Raw genomic sequence first — 13,011 nt, 5'->3', positions numbered from 1 at the left:
CCATGCAGCCGAGGGCGGTGCTGTTGCCATACCACAGCTGTATAACTTTTTGAGGATTTGAGAGCCCATGCCAAACCTTTTCAACTTCCTGAGGGGGAAGTCATTACAACTAATGACTTATTATGTGTTGAGTTTAAAAAAATAAAACAACGATAACAACATTGGAAAATGCTGCTTATAAATAGAACCAAACATTATCATTTTAATATGACTTATTAATCATTATTAAACCCAATAATAACAATACTATTTAAATATTTTCATAGTTCAATTAGCCTATACTGTGTTTGCCTAAAGTCGTAATGTGCAATCTGTTTGAACCATAATTATACTTTCACTGGAAAGACAGCAGCAACTGTCTGCTCTTCTCCAATGAAAACCAATCTGTTGATTTATGTAGCTAGCTAGTTTACCTCGCAGCCTCCTCCCACCACAAGACCAACCCTCAAAATGAAGTGCCTCGTGAAAACGGAGATAGGTATTTAAAACGTTTAAGCAATAGTAGTGGACTCACTATTCATAAACTCGGCAAATTCTGTAACCTGACATCTAACGTTGTTTTCCAAGGACGCGGAGGGGGTTTTCCAGGAAAGGATACATATCGCATCCATTCGAACCACTGCACGGCAAGCAAGCTACAATTTACAACAAAGTTTACTTTGAGATTCCTGGATATTCTGCATGGTACGTCAGAGTTCTTCTTTAAGCGTTAAACGTTGTGAAACATGTTATACTAGCGTACAGAAAGAAAAGTTACATTAGGCCTACATAGTAATTTATGTGTTTATCATCTGTATCTTTTACTGAACATCTCTGGGATAAATAATTGCTCTGTCCCCTGCTCACAACCCCGCACTGCAAGGATGCAAAATAGGGCACAGAATATGAACATCCCTGTCCGCCAGCAGAATATGTCTAATATTCTGTGATAGACTGTATTGTTGCAAGTGACAGAACAAACAAAACGTGCATTGGCTTTTGTTTTGACATGTTCTTCCAATGCACACACAATAGTTATTCGGATAAACCGTGATGAACTTCAGCATTTTGTTTCCCCTCTTATCAACTTTAATGACGTCCTATGCTTTCCTGACTGAACAACGATCCCAACAGCTATTTGCAATCGTAAGATTCGGAGTATATTGAAGCTGTCAAGCTCTCAAAACCAAACACGCATGGCCAGTTGCATGGTCCTTGCGCACACCTACAGCTACCCATCACCCCTCAATTAGTGTCAGCATTGTTGCTTTTAATATGCAACGGGTTTATAACTGTTTATAACTAACTAAATCAATAAATATTCACATTGGATAATTGATTTCAATAATTTATTATAACATTGTAAATAGTAAACATAGTAATGCAGGCTTATGTATTAGGCTATTTATTTGTGCAACCTGATGTAGACAACATGGTCAGAGGATCACTGGTGGGAAGGGACTTTAACATCACACAACTGACCTGCCATAACCAGATATCACACCTTAGTGCTGAACATCACTTTGCTGTATGATTTTGTTTTGTATCTCTGCCTTAAACAACTTCAAGTTGTGTTCCAGTGTGGCATCACTGATGTGAAAGCAAAGCATGATACCAAACTGTCTACAGCCATTTCTGAAAGGATGGGCATTTGTTTCTTACCATAATGTTCTTACCACAATGATTTATACATTTGCAGTATGCACCTATCTTCCTTTAGTTTGAGTTCTCTGTCATTTTTGCAGAGTTAGTTCTGCAATTCTGTCATTTTAGGAGCCGTTTTCAGAAACCTTTGATGCATTATAACACTGTTATTGACATGGTAAAAGTAGATGTAACTGTTTGCCTTGTTATGATGAAAGAATAGCAGATTTATACAGTAGTATGTCTGATATGGGAAAAGTCATAATTAATGTGGTTATAAAACATGAGCTGAAAAAAAGCTTTAGATTACAGATCTGTGTCAGAAAGCTATTTGAATTGCTTTCTAAATACTTGCTTTAGAGATTTCCTAGAAGGATTGTTGTTTGGCAGCCTTGTAGGGCAAGGTAGGCAGAGTCTGGGGCATGATAGGCTATGTTAAGCTTGATGGCAGCTGTAGTGTTGTGCACATTTTTAATAGCTATACATTTGATATCTGGTCTTGTGCCTGTGTTTAGTAGCCGAGGTAAGGGCTTGTACCTATTCCATGGTGTCAGAAGTAGGGAGACGGGTGAGAGGCCTGTAACTCATGCCTTAGGTGAGGTGAATAAAACACACAAGGTGAAGCTGAGCATGATATCAAATCAAACCTTAGCATGCTCTCAGTCTCAATATCAGTGAATAACTGAACTGACTCAGAGAGAAAGAAAAGCAGGACCAGGGAATATGCATGTTGATATGTACTCAGTTGTTGTGACTCAATCATATAGATCACACATGCTGATGACATTCAAGTGTATGAGCAGAGAGTCTGGCTCTGTGTTTGAGGAGATTGTGTGTGCATATGGATTGACTTACTCAGGGGTCAGTGCACATATGATTGGGGAGAGTGTGTAGCTTGTCAGTCCCAGTCACTATATTAAGTAATCAGTATGTGTTCATGTTCACACACACACACACATTTACATTCCATTCCAGAGCAACTTACAGTAGTGAGTACATACATTTTTGTACTGGTTCCCCTCAGGGTTTGAGCCCACAACCCTGGCATTTCAAGTGCCATACTCTACCAACTGAGCCACACAGGAGTACACCACACAGGCATGCACACAGGCATGCACGCACACACACAGACAGAGAGAGACAGCTAGTCAATACATGCATCCCTAGTGTGCATCCCTTGCATTGACACGTGGCGTCTCACTTCCACAAGAGGAGATGTGGGGAGGGAAGATTAGTCTCTTTTGGACAAGCACAGTGTTTATTATAAACAACAGTAGTTACTCTGCATCATCGGTGTCTTATGCAGTTGAGAAACATAACTTTGTTTAGACTGAACAAGCCAGCCTACACTCTTTTTAAAAATGTATTATTATTATTTATTTTTTAATATTATTTGACCCCTTTTTCTCCCCAATTTCATGGTATCCAATTGGTAGTTACAGTCTTGTCCCATCGCTGCAACTCTCTTATTGACTCGGGAGAGCCGTGCGTCCTCCGAAACACAACCCAGCCAAGCCGCACTACTTCTTGATACAATGCCCACTTAACCCGGAAGCCAGCCGCGCCAATGTGTTGGAGGAAACACCATACAGCTGGCGACCGTGTCAGCGCGCACTGCACCCAATCCGCCATACGAGTCGCTAGTGCGCAATGGGACAAGGACATCCCTGCCGGCCAAACCCTCCCCTAACCTGGACGACGCTGGGCCAATTGTGCGCCACCCCTTGGGTCACCCGGTCGCGGCTGGATGTGACAGAGCCTGGACTCGAACCAGGATCTCTAGACCACTGCGCTACTCGGGAGGCCAGCCTGGACTCTTAGAAAAAATGGTTCCATAAGTGTTCTTCAGCTGTCCCCATCGAATAACCCTTTTGGGTTCCATGTAGAACCCTCTGTGAAAAGGGTTTTACATAGAACCCAAAAGGGTTATACCTGGAACCAAAAAGTGTTCTTATAATTACAACCGCAGAACCATTTTAGGTTCTATATAGCACCTTTTTTTTCTAAGAGTGTACTTCATTCAGTGAACTATTGAAATGAGAGCAGCCAGATTAGTGTCATTTTAGGTTATGAAGCTTCTCAATGTCCTATTGCAAAAACAGAACTCATATTCTGGATGGGTAGTTGTCCAGATGGACTAAGGAACTGAGATGAGGTGGTTGGAGACGCTCATTCAGACACATTAGCTGCATTTTATAGGTGATTTATACTTGAGCCGGCGTGAGAGTAGCAGAGCATGCAAGTCACTGGTCTCTGGGTGGTTTGCGGCCAGCACTGGACATCCTTCATTAGACAGCCTTTCCCTTTGTTAGATAGGAGGGACTTACAGTGGGGCAAAAAAAGTATTTAGTCAGCCACCAATTATGCAAGTTCTCCCATTTAAAAAGATGAGAGAGGCCTGTAATTTTCATCATATTCATCATGATGAAAATTACAGGCCTCTCTCATCTTTTTAAGTGGGAGAACTTGCACAATTGGTGGCTGACTAAATACTTTTTTGCCCCACTGTATATTAATAACCCTTTTTAACACTTTTGATTAATAATTGTAATAATTTTGCATTAGATGTGACTAGGGGCCATATGTATCAAGTGTCTAAGTATAGGAGTGCTAGAATCAGTTGTGCCTTTTAGATTACAATTCACAAGTTTACATGGTTGGGGGACTAATCCTAGATCAGCACTCCTACTCCTAGATGCTTGCTACATACGACCACAGTACTAAATTCATTAATCTTAGTTTATCTTAAGCCCTGAATGCTGATTGGCTGACAGCCGTGATATACTAGACCGTATACCATGGGAATGACAAAACATTTATTTTTACTGCTCTAATAACGTTGGTAACCAGTTTATAATAGCAATAAGGTACCTCGGGGGTTTGTGGTATATGGCCAATATACCACACCCCTCGTGCCTTATTGCTTAAGTAAACAATTCTGCCTGGTTTCCTGGATTCAGGATAAGGCTGCTGCGCTTTGGAAACCATGTTGCATTTACGGTCCCTCCTACGCTGCAATAGTGTAGAGTACCTAATAGCTACTTATTATGTTCAGTCTGGGGTTTGCAGTGTCTCTAATGGGTTTTCCAGACCAGCTTGGAGTGAAATGGAAGCTCTGCTTGGACGGACGGCTAGAGTTAAAAGAGAAGTCACATGAGGTGATCCTACTGTTGCAGCAACAAAAAGTCAGTCAGTTTCTTGCATCAGTTTGAATCAGGAGAAGGACTCATTGAAGTTGCGGTAGTTCAAGGCCGACCGTGGTACTGTAGGCATTGTTAGCAGCAGTATATACACATGTTAGTATATACACACAAAAGTGCTTTATTTGTTTTTTGGAACCTAAACCTCAATAGAACTAATATGAGTTGGCAGAGTGAAAAATGCCTTAAAATAAAGCCAGTTTTTTCGTGATTACTTCAAAACTACGGCAAGCAGTTGGGACAGATGGTAATATTATGAGACTGGGCTCCACGGCGGATGCAATGAACAAGTTTTTATCAGAAAAAAAACGTTGTTTTAAAAAAAAGTTCATGTGTCCAGCCTACTGGTGGCATTTCTGGTGGGGTAAGTGTGTGTGTGTCAGTGCTTTGTGTACGTTGACTATGAAAACAATGTGGAATTTCCAACACATTAATGTTTCTTATAAAAACAAGAAGCGATGCATTCAGTCTTCCCTCATCTCCTAGCGAGCCTGCAACGCCACTTCCTGGAGTAGCTCAAACTGCGCATGTTATGTCTCTACGAGATGCCATCTTAACTGACTTAATTTGGCTTCAATGCGCTATTGAGTCTTCACATAGCCTTAACCTTGTTCGCAACACCTCCAAAACAAAGGTCATGTGGTTTGGAAGAATGCCCCTCTCCCTACAGGTGTGATTACTACCTCTGAGGGTTTAGAGCTTGAGGTAGTCACCTCATACAAGTACTTGGGAGTATGGCTAGACAGTACACTGTCCTTCTATCAGCACATATCAAAGCTGCAGGCTAAAGTTAAATCTAGACTTGGTTTCCTCTATCGTAATCGCTCCTCTTTCACCCCAGCTGCCAAACTAACCCTGATTCAGATGACCATCCTACCCATGCTAGATTACGGAGATGTAATTTATAGATCAGCAGGTAAGGATGCTCTCGAGCGGCAAGATGTTCTTTACCATTCGGCCTTCAGATTTGCCACCAATGCTCCTTATAGGACAAGTCACTGCACTCTATACTCTCCGTTTGCTATCTATCTCTGTATACCCGTCGCAAGACCCACTGGTTGATGCTTATTTATAAAACCCTCTTAGGCCTCACTCCCCCCTATCTGAGATATCTACTGCAGCCCTCATCCTCCACATACAACACCCGTTCTGCCAGTCACATTCTGTTAAAGGTCCTCAAAGCACACACATCTCTGGTCGCTCGTCTTTTCAGTTTGCTGCAGCTAGCAACTGGATCGAGCTGCAACAAACACTCAACTGAACAGTTTTATCTCCATTTCTTAATTGAAAGACTCAATCATGAACACTCTTACTGACAGTTGTGGCTGCTTTGCGTGATGTATTGTTGTCTCTACCTTCTTGCCCTTTGTGCTGTTGTCTGTGCACAATAATGTTTGTACCATGTTTTGTGCTGCAATCATGTTGTGCTGCTACCATGTTGTGTTGTCATGTTGCTGCCATGCTATGTTGTTGTCTTAGGTCTCTCTTTATTTAGTGTTGTGTTGTCCCTATTGTCGTGATGTGTTGTCCTATATTTTTAAAATTTGATTTTAGATTTTTTTAAATCCCAGCCCCCGTCCCCACGGGAGGAATATTGCCCTTTGGTAGGCCGCCATTATAAATAAGAATTTGTTCTTAACTGACTTGCCTTGTTAAATAAATAAAATAAACATAGGAATTCATGGTGTCACGTGATCGAATGCTTTGTCCATTCATAATGTAAACAGTCATTGGTTTGAATCCATAGTCCAGACCGATGCAATAACCCTTAGACTGGTTGATTTGACACTTTCATGATAGGCTAGGCCATTTATTTTTGTCTCCTGGAAACAATTAGGCCTAATGAACGTGCTTCTGAACCCACTGTGTCTCAACCATCAATCTAAACTCCGGAAGTAAGCAAAAACACTTCAGCACTTTCTCTCATTTCACTCTTCTTGCTCAAGACCACAACCGGTTTACACTCTGTACTCTGTGTGGTCGCAACACAGTTTGGCTCTGGCCTGAACGCTCTGAATTATATCATGTCATTTAGCTTCCCTTTGATATGGAATTTGGCCTATAGTGGAGAATGGAGGGATAGAGTTTACCTCCACTTATGAAAGGGGAAGGGGGGTGTTGGGAAAGGGTCCAACAAATCAAAGAGAGATGCTACTAGCCCCACGAGCTGCAGTGTAATATTTGTCGTGATCATCCAAAACGACTTTCCAGTCCACACAGCTGCCAGGGTCTGAAAGGCCCTTTGTTCCAGCAGCTGTTTGCACTGTGGAGCTCAGTGATGCACCTTAGCCCTCCCCAGTTCTCATCAGCCCTCGGCTCCCTCTGTCGATGCACCTTAGCCCTCCTCTGTCGATGCACCTTAGCCCTCCTCTGTCGATGCACCTTAGCTCTCCTTCCATTTTAGGCCTCTATCCACTCCATGCTTCAGAGCACTGCAAAGCACCTTAGGTCGATGATCCTACCGATTCTCGACTTCGGCAATGTAATTTACAAAATAGCCTCCAACACTCTACTCAGCAAACTGGATGCAGTCTATCACAGTTTTGTCACCAAAGCCCCATATACCACCCACCACTGCGACCTGTATGATCTCGTCGGCTAGCCCTCACTACATATTCGTCGCCAGACCCACTGGCTCCAGGTCGTCTATAAGTCTTTGCTAGGTAAAGCTCCACCTTACCTCAGCTCACTGGTCACGAAAACAACAGCCACCCATAGCACGTGCTCCAGAAGGTACAGTGGGGAGAACAAGTATTTGATACACTGCCGATTTTGCAGGTTTTCCTACTTACAAAGCATGTAGAGGTCGGTCATTTTTATCATAGGTACACTTCAACTGTGCGAGACGGAATCTAAAACAAAAATCCAGATATCATCACATTGTATGATTTTTAAGTAATTAATTAGCATTTTATTGCATGACATAAGTATTTGATCACCTACCAACCAGTAAGAATTCCGGCTCTCACAGACCTGTTAGTTTTTCTTTAAGAAGCCCTCCTGTTCTCCACTCATTACCTGTATTAACTGCACCTGTTTGAACTCATTACCTGTATAAAAGACACCTATCCACACACTCAATCAAACAGACTCAAACCTCTCCACAATGGCCAAGACCAGAGAGCTGTGTAAGGACATCAGGGATAAAATTGTCGACCTGCACAAGGCTGGGATGGGCTACAGGACAATAGGCAAGCAGCTTGGTGAGAAGGCAACAACTGTTGGCACAATTATTAGAAAATGGAAAAAGTTCAAGATGACGGTCAATCACCCTCGGTCTAGGGCTCCATGCAAGATCTCACCTCGTGGGGCATCAATGATCACGAGGAAGGTGAGGGATCAGGCCAGAACTACACGACAGGACCTGGTAAATGACCTGAAGAGAGCTGGGACCACAGTCTCAAAGAAAACCATTAGTAACACACTACGCCGTCATGGATTAAAATCCTGCAGCGCACGCAAGATCCCCTGCTCAAGCCAGTGCATGTCCAGGCCCGTCTGAAGTTTGCCAATGAACATCTGGATGATCCAGAGGAGGAATGGGAGAAGGTCATGTGGTCTGATGAGACAAAAATAGAGCTTTTTGGTCTAAACTGCACTCGCCGTGTTTGGAGGAAGAAGAAGGATGAGTACAACCCCAAGAACACCATCCCAACCGTGAAGCATGGAAGTGGAAACATCGTTATTTGGGGATGCTTTTCTGCAAAGGGGACAGGACGACTGCTCCGTATTGAGGGGCCAACAACCTCCTTCCCTCAGTAAGAGCATTGAAGGTGGGTCGTGGCTGGGTCTTCCAGCATGACAATGACCCAAAACACACAGCCAGGTCAACTAAGGACTGGCTCCGTAAGAATGTGTGTGTGTGCAAACCTAGTCAAGAATTACAGGAAACGTATGATCGCAGTAATTGCAGAAAAAGGTATCTGTAACAAATATTAAGTTCTGCTTTTATGATCTTTCAAATACTTATGTCATGCAATAACATGCAAATTCATTACTTAGAAATCATACAATGTGATTTTCTGGATTCTTTTTTTTAGATTCTGTCTCTCACAGTTGAAGTGTACCTATGATAAAAATGACAGACCTCTACATGCTTTGTAAGTAGGAAAACCTGCAAAATCGGCAGTGTATCAAATACTTGTTCTCCCCACTGAATACCTCACTGGTCATCCCCAAAGCCAACACCTCCTTTGGCCGGCTTTCCTTACAGTTCTCTGCTGCCAATGACTGGAACGAATTGCAAAAATCGCTGAAGTTGGAGACTTATATCTCCCTCACTAACTTTAAACATCAGTTAACTGATCAGCTACCGGATCGCTGCAGCTGTACACAGCCCATCTGTAAATAGCCCATCCAATCTACCTACCTCATCCCCATATTGTTTTTATGAACTTTTTTGCTCTTTTGCACACCAGTATTTCTACTTGCACATCATCATCTGCACATCTATCACTCCAGTGTTAATTTGCAAAATTGTAATTACTTCGTTACTATGGCCTATTTATTGCCTTACCTCCTCATGCCATTTGCACACACTGTATATAGACTTTTTTCTATTGTGTTATTGTTTATTCCATGTGTAACTCTGTGTTGTTGTTTGTGTCGCACTGCTTTGCTTTATCTTGGCCAGGTCGCAGTTGTAAATGAGAACTTGTTCTCAACTGGCTTACCTGGTTAAATAAAGGTGAAATAAAAAAATAAAAAAAGGTATCCTTAGCCCTACTTTGGCCTCCGTCCATACATCTCTCCTCCCATGCATCTCTCCTCTCATGCATCTCTCCTCCCATTCATCTCTCCTCCCATGCATCTCTCCTATGCATTTCTCCTCCCATGCATTCTCTCTGTTGCAGTAGAAAGGTTAAGAGGTGCGCAATAGGAAAAAGATAGAGATGCTCCTTCTGTACCATGACCTCATCTCTCACTCTGCTCATCACTGGACAGTCAGTCACACCAGATCACCAGCATGTCTTCTTACACCAGTCTTGTCACCAACTGGCGGCTGCCATGGTCCATGAGCGCTGATCATAGAGCAGCAATGCTGGCCACTGGTGCAAATATTATATTATTCTACAAGATAGATTCTGGAACTCATGTTGCTTTGAGGTGAGCTGGCAGGTAGGTCTGAGGGGGAACATGCATGAAAATTAACAAAATTCTGATGTTGACAGTGTTGTGTCTTTGGCTATGCCGGATTAAGTGATATGACATGCTATTCTATAAAATAATTTCTCCGTAATTAATATCACCTGATTGAGCTAATCATGTATATGTAATTAACTAGAGAGTCGGGCACCACAAAATTATATTTATAGAGCTGTTATCTTCCGAATAAACTCTTAAAGACCTAGTAATATTTGACATCAATAGCAGTCAATATCAATCGTCATCTTAATTCAGTCTCATATGAAAGTTGTAAATTCTTTTATCTGCAATAACCCTGGCTAACAAGTTGAATCAGCAATACAAAATTGGGTTTAATTATTTATTTACTAAATACCTAACTAATTACACAGAATTACACATACACACAATTATTCATAACTTGATTACAAATTACGTCATAAAGGAAAACGTCCCGAGCAGGCGGAACAGATATGACAGCTTGTTACACAAAGGAAAAGGGGATGGGTTGAGTGAAAGAGCAGGAGACTGAGGAACAAAGGGAAAAAGCTGTGCTATCGTAAATACAGTATCTTATGCATTCTAAAATACCGCCCATTTGGAAAAGGAAAATGCAATAAATATTTACTCTGAGCTGCGCATCTGTAGGTTGATGGTAGATGGAAGGCCGTGTTGCCAAACTGAGTCGTTTGTCCTTTGAAGAATGTCTCTGGTGGTCAATTGGATACGTTGTAGTAATGTCGTTGTGTGGTAGACAGAATACTCTGTCTGTTCCTTCCTAACCTGCGTTTGCAGCTGCGGTTGCTAACTCAACGGCTAGGAGATATAACTTCTGCAGTGAATAAGAGTTCAAAATTAATACCACTCACAACCAAAGCTCACGCTGATGTTGGCTTCGTTCTGTAGTTATTATCTGAACCATTCTGACATAGGACCGTCGTCCTACATTCCCGGAACAGGAAGTTATGTTGTAGTCAATGCTTTATATAGGACGGGAGAAAAGGGGTGTGTTTCATAGATTACAACCTCTGTCTCTTCACATGGGCGGGCCACTGAGTGAGCAGCAATATCTTATGAAAACCCACATCTCACATTTTAGAAGCTACAATCACATTTCATCCCATCACAAATAATTTCATATTCAAACATTTAAATTGAACAGCACTTTAATGTGAATCCGATAACTCTGATGTGTAGACTTTCCACTGTAGAGTTTATGTCATCTTATCATTGATGAGAATGTCTCAGATGACAACCGAACTGACATCATATTCATTAAATACCACCGCATATGTTCAATTGTTCGGTTTACCGGAATATAGTTAAACCCTTCTGATGTTCCCCGAATCTCTATGTTAACCAAGGGTTTTGCAAATATAACCTCAGTAGGGTAGAGAGAGGAAAAAGGGGGGAAGAGGTATTTATGACCATCATAAACCTATCCCCCAGTCCAACGTCATGACAACAGTCACATCATGCCATCTCCTGACAGGCGATACATTTGGGTTCCTGAGCGGCGTAGTGGTTTAAGGTGCTGCATCTCAGTACAAGAGGTGTCAATATCTATACCTGGTTCAAATCCAGGCTGTATCATATCTCTCTTTGATTGAGAGTCCAATAGGGTGGTGCACAATTAGCCCAGCATTGTCTGGAGTAGGCTGTCATTGTAAATAAGAATTTGTTCTTTAACTGACTTGCCTAGTTAAATAAAGATTTTTTAAAATACAGAGAGAAAGACTGGGCACAGTATATTCCGTGTTGGCCCTCAACAATGTGAGAGCATACAGAGAGAGGACACCACAATAGGGCTGGCATCTGGCCTGTCAGGACTCTCTGCACTGGGGTCATAATCTGAACGGCCATGCTGTGGTGGTGCATTCCTGTGTGTGCTGCATTACTGCTCTATTGTTCAGAGAATCCTTTGCTTTTGTAGGGTAATCCTAACAACTCAATGAGCTATGAAAAATCCCTTTCCCTGTTCTAACTGACTAATGCTGTGATAGTGATACTTAGGCAGGCTTACTGTTCACTTATCATTCCACAAATTATTTAAATGTCTTTTAAAGGTGCACTATATGACTTTTAAAGGTGCACTATGCAGAAATCGTGTCGCCATTTCCTGGTTGCTAAAATTCGAATAGTTGGTCTAATTTCAGTTTGTGACAACATAAGCAAGTATAGTGTCGAGAACCATTTATTCCATCTAAAAATATTGCATTCAACTGTTTGAAGCTGTTGTACAAAACTAAAAGTAAAAGACACCAAAATGAATCTTAAGAATGGGAAGCATAGAAATAGTGAAGTGGTTGTAATTTTTATCATGTAGGATATGTGTATATTAGAAATTCCTCGTAATTCCTCGTGTGACTCGTAATAAGACGAAGCAATTATCCTATTAAAATGTTAATCTGACTCCATAAAGATAATTAAAATATACGCAAGCATTAGGCAATGAGTTGAAGTTAACTAGCAAGAATTGGTCTGATAATTGACCGTATCAAAGGCAGATATTTAATTAACATTGTACAACGAATGGATTACCTTACATGGCAAATCATGAACAAAGAGAAGCCTAGGAAATTAGAATGAATCATGCAACCTTCCTCCATGGAATGGAAATGTAACCTTTCTACCCAAGACCAGCCACCATTGACCAATCAATCGATACCAAGTTTACAGTGTAACCTGACCACCAAGGCCCAATCTCCACAGGGTGTCACAGCATTTAAAGGTTTGTCTGGGGAATGAGACCATGAAACAGAATTCCTGAGAGGACAATACAATTCCTTTGAGAGTAATTTAGAGTTCACCCTGTACAGATACAAGTTACCACAGAGATCATACATCCAGATAGATAGCATCAGAGTTATCCTCAGTGAACAAGTTTTGGATCGATACCAAACATGGATAATTTAGTATTATTCTATCACACTCAATAGTCAGTCCTCTGTATACTATAACAGAGAGATACATTTTGACCCCTCAGAGGGGGGAAGGGTTGACTAGTCCTTTGGCATGGTCCTTTGTCTTCCTTGTGCTCCTGGACCATTTGCCATGCAACGTC

At 41.7% G+C, this 13,011-nt stretch overlaps 1 protein-coding gene across 2 annotated transcripts in view; it reads left to right on the top strand.

Annotated features, from left to right (window-relative positions):
* Positions 1–441: 441 nt before the first annotated feature.
* Positions 442–13,011, top strand: part of LOC118384066 (transforming growth factor beta receptor type 3-like) — a 143,685-nt gene continuing 131,115 nt past the window's right edge. For both annotated transcript variants that reach the window (XM_035770443.2, XM_052460748.1), the window contains exon 1: positions 442–684. The gene's annotated coding sequence lies outside the window, so the exon portion shown is untranslated. The remainder of the gene's footprint in view (positions 685–13,011) is intronic.

The sequence above is a fragment of the Oncorhynchus keta genome, chromosome 1 (assembly GCF_023373465.1).
Source record: "Oncorhynchus keta strain PuntledgeMale-10-30-2019 chromosome 1, Oket_V2, whole genome shotgun sequence".
NCBI lineage: Eukaryota > Metazoa > Chordata > Actinopteri > Salmoniformes > Salmonidae > Oncorhynchus > Oncorhynchus keta.
Note: the sequence above shows the minus strand (reverse complement) of the source record. Positions and strands in the feature narration are given on the sequence as shown.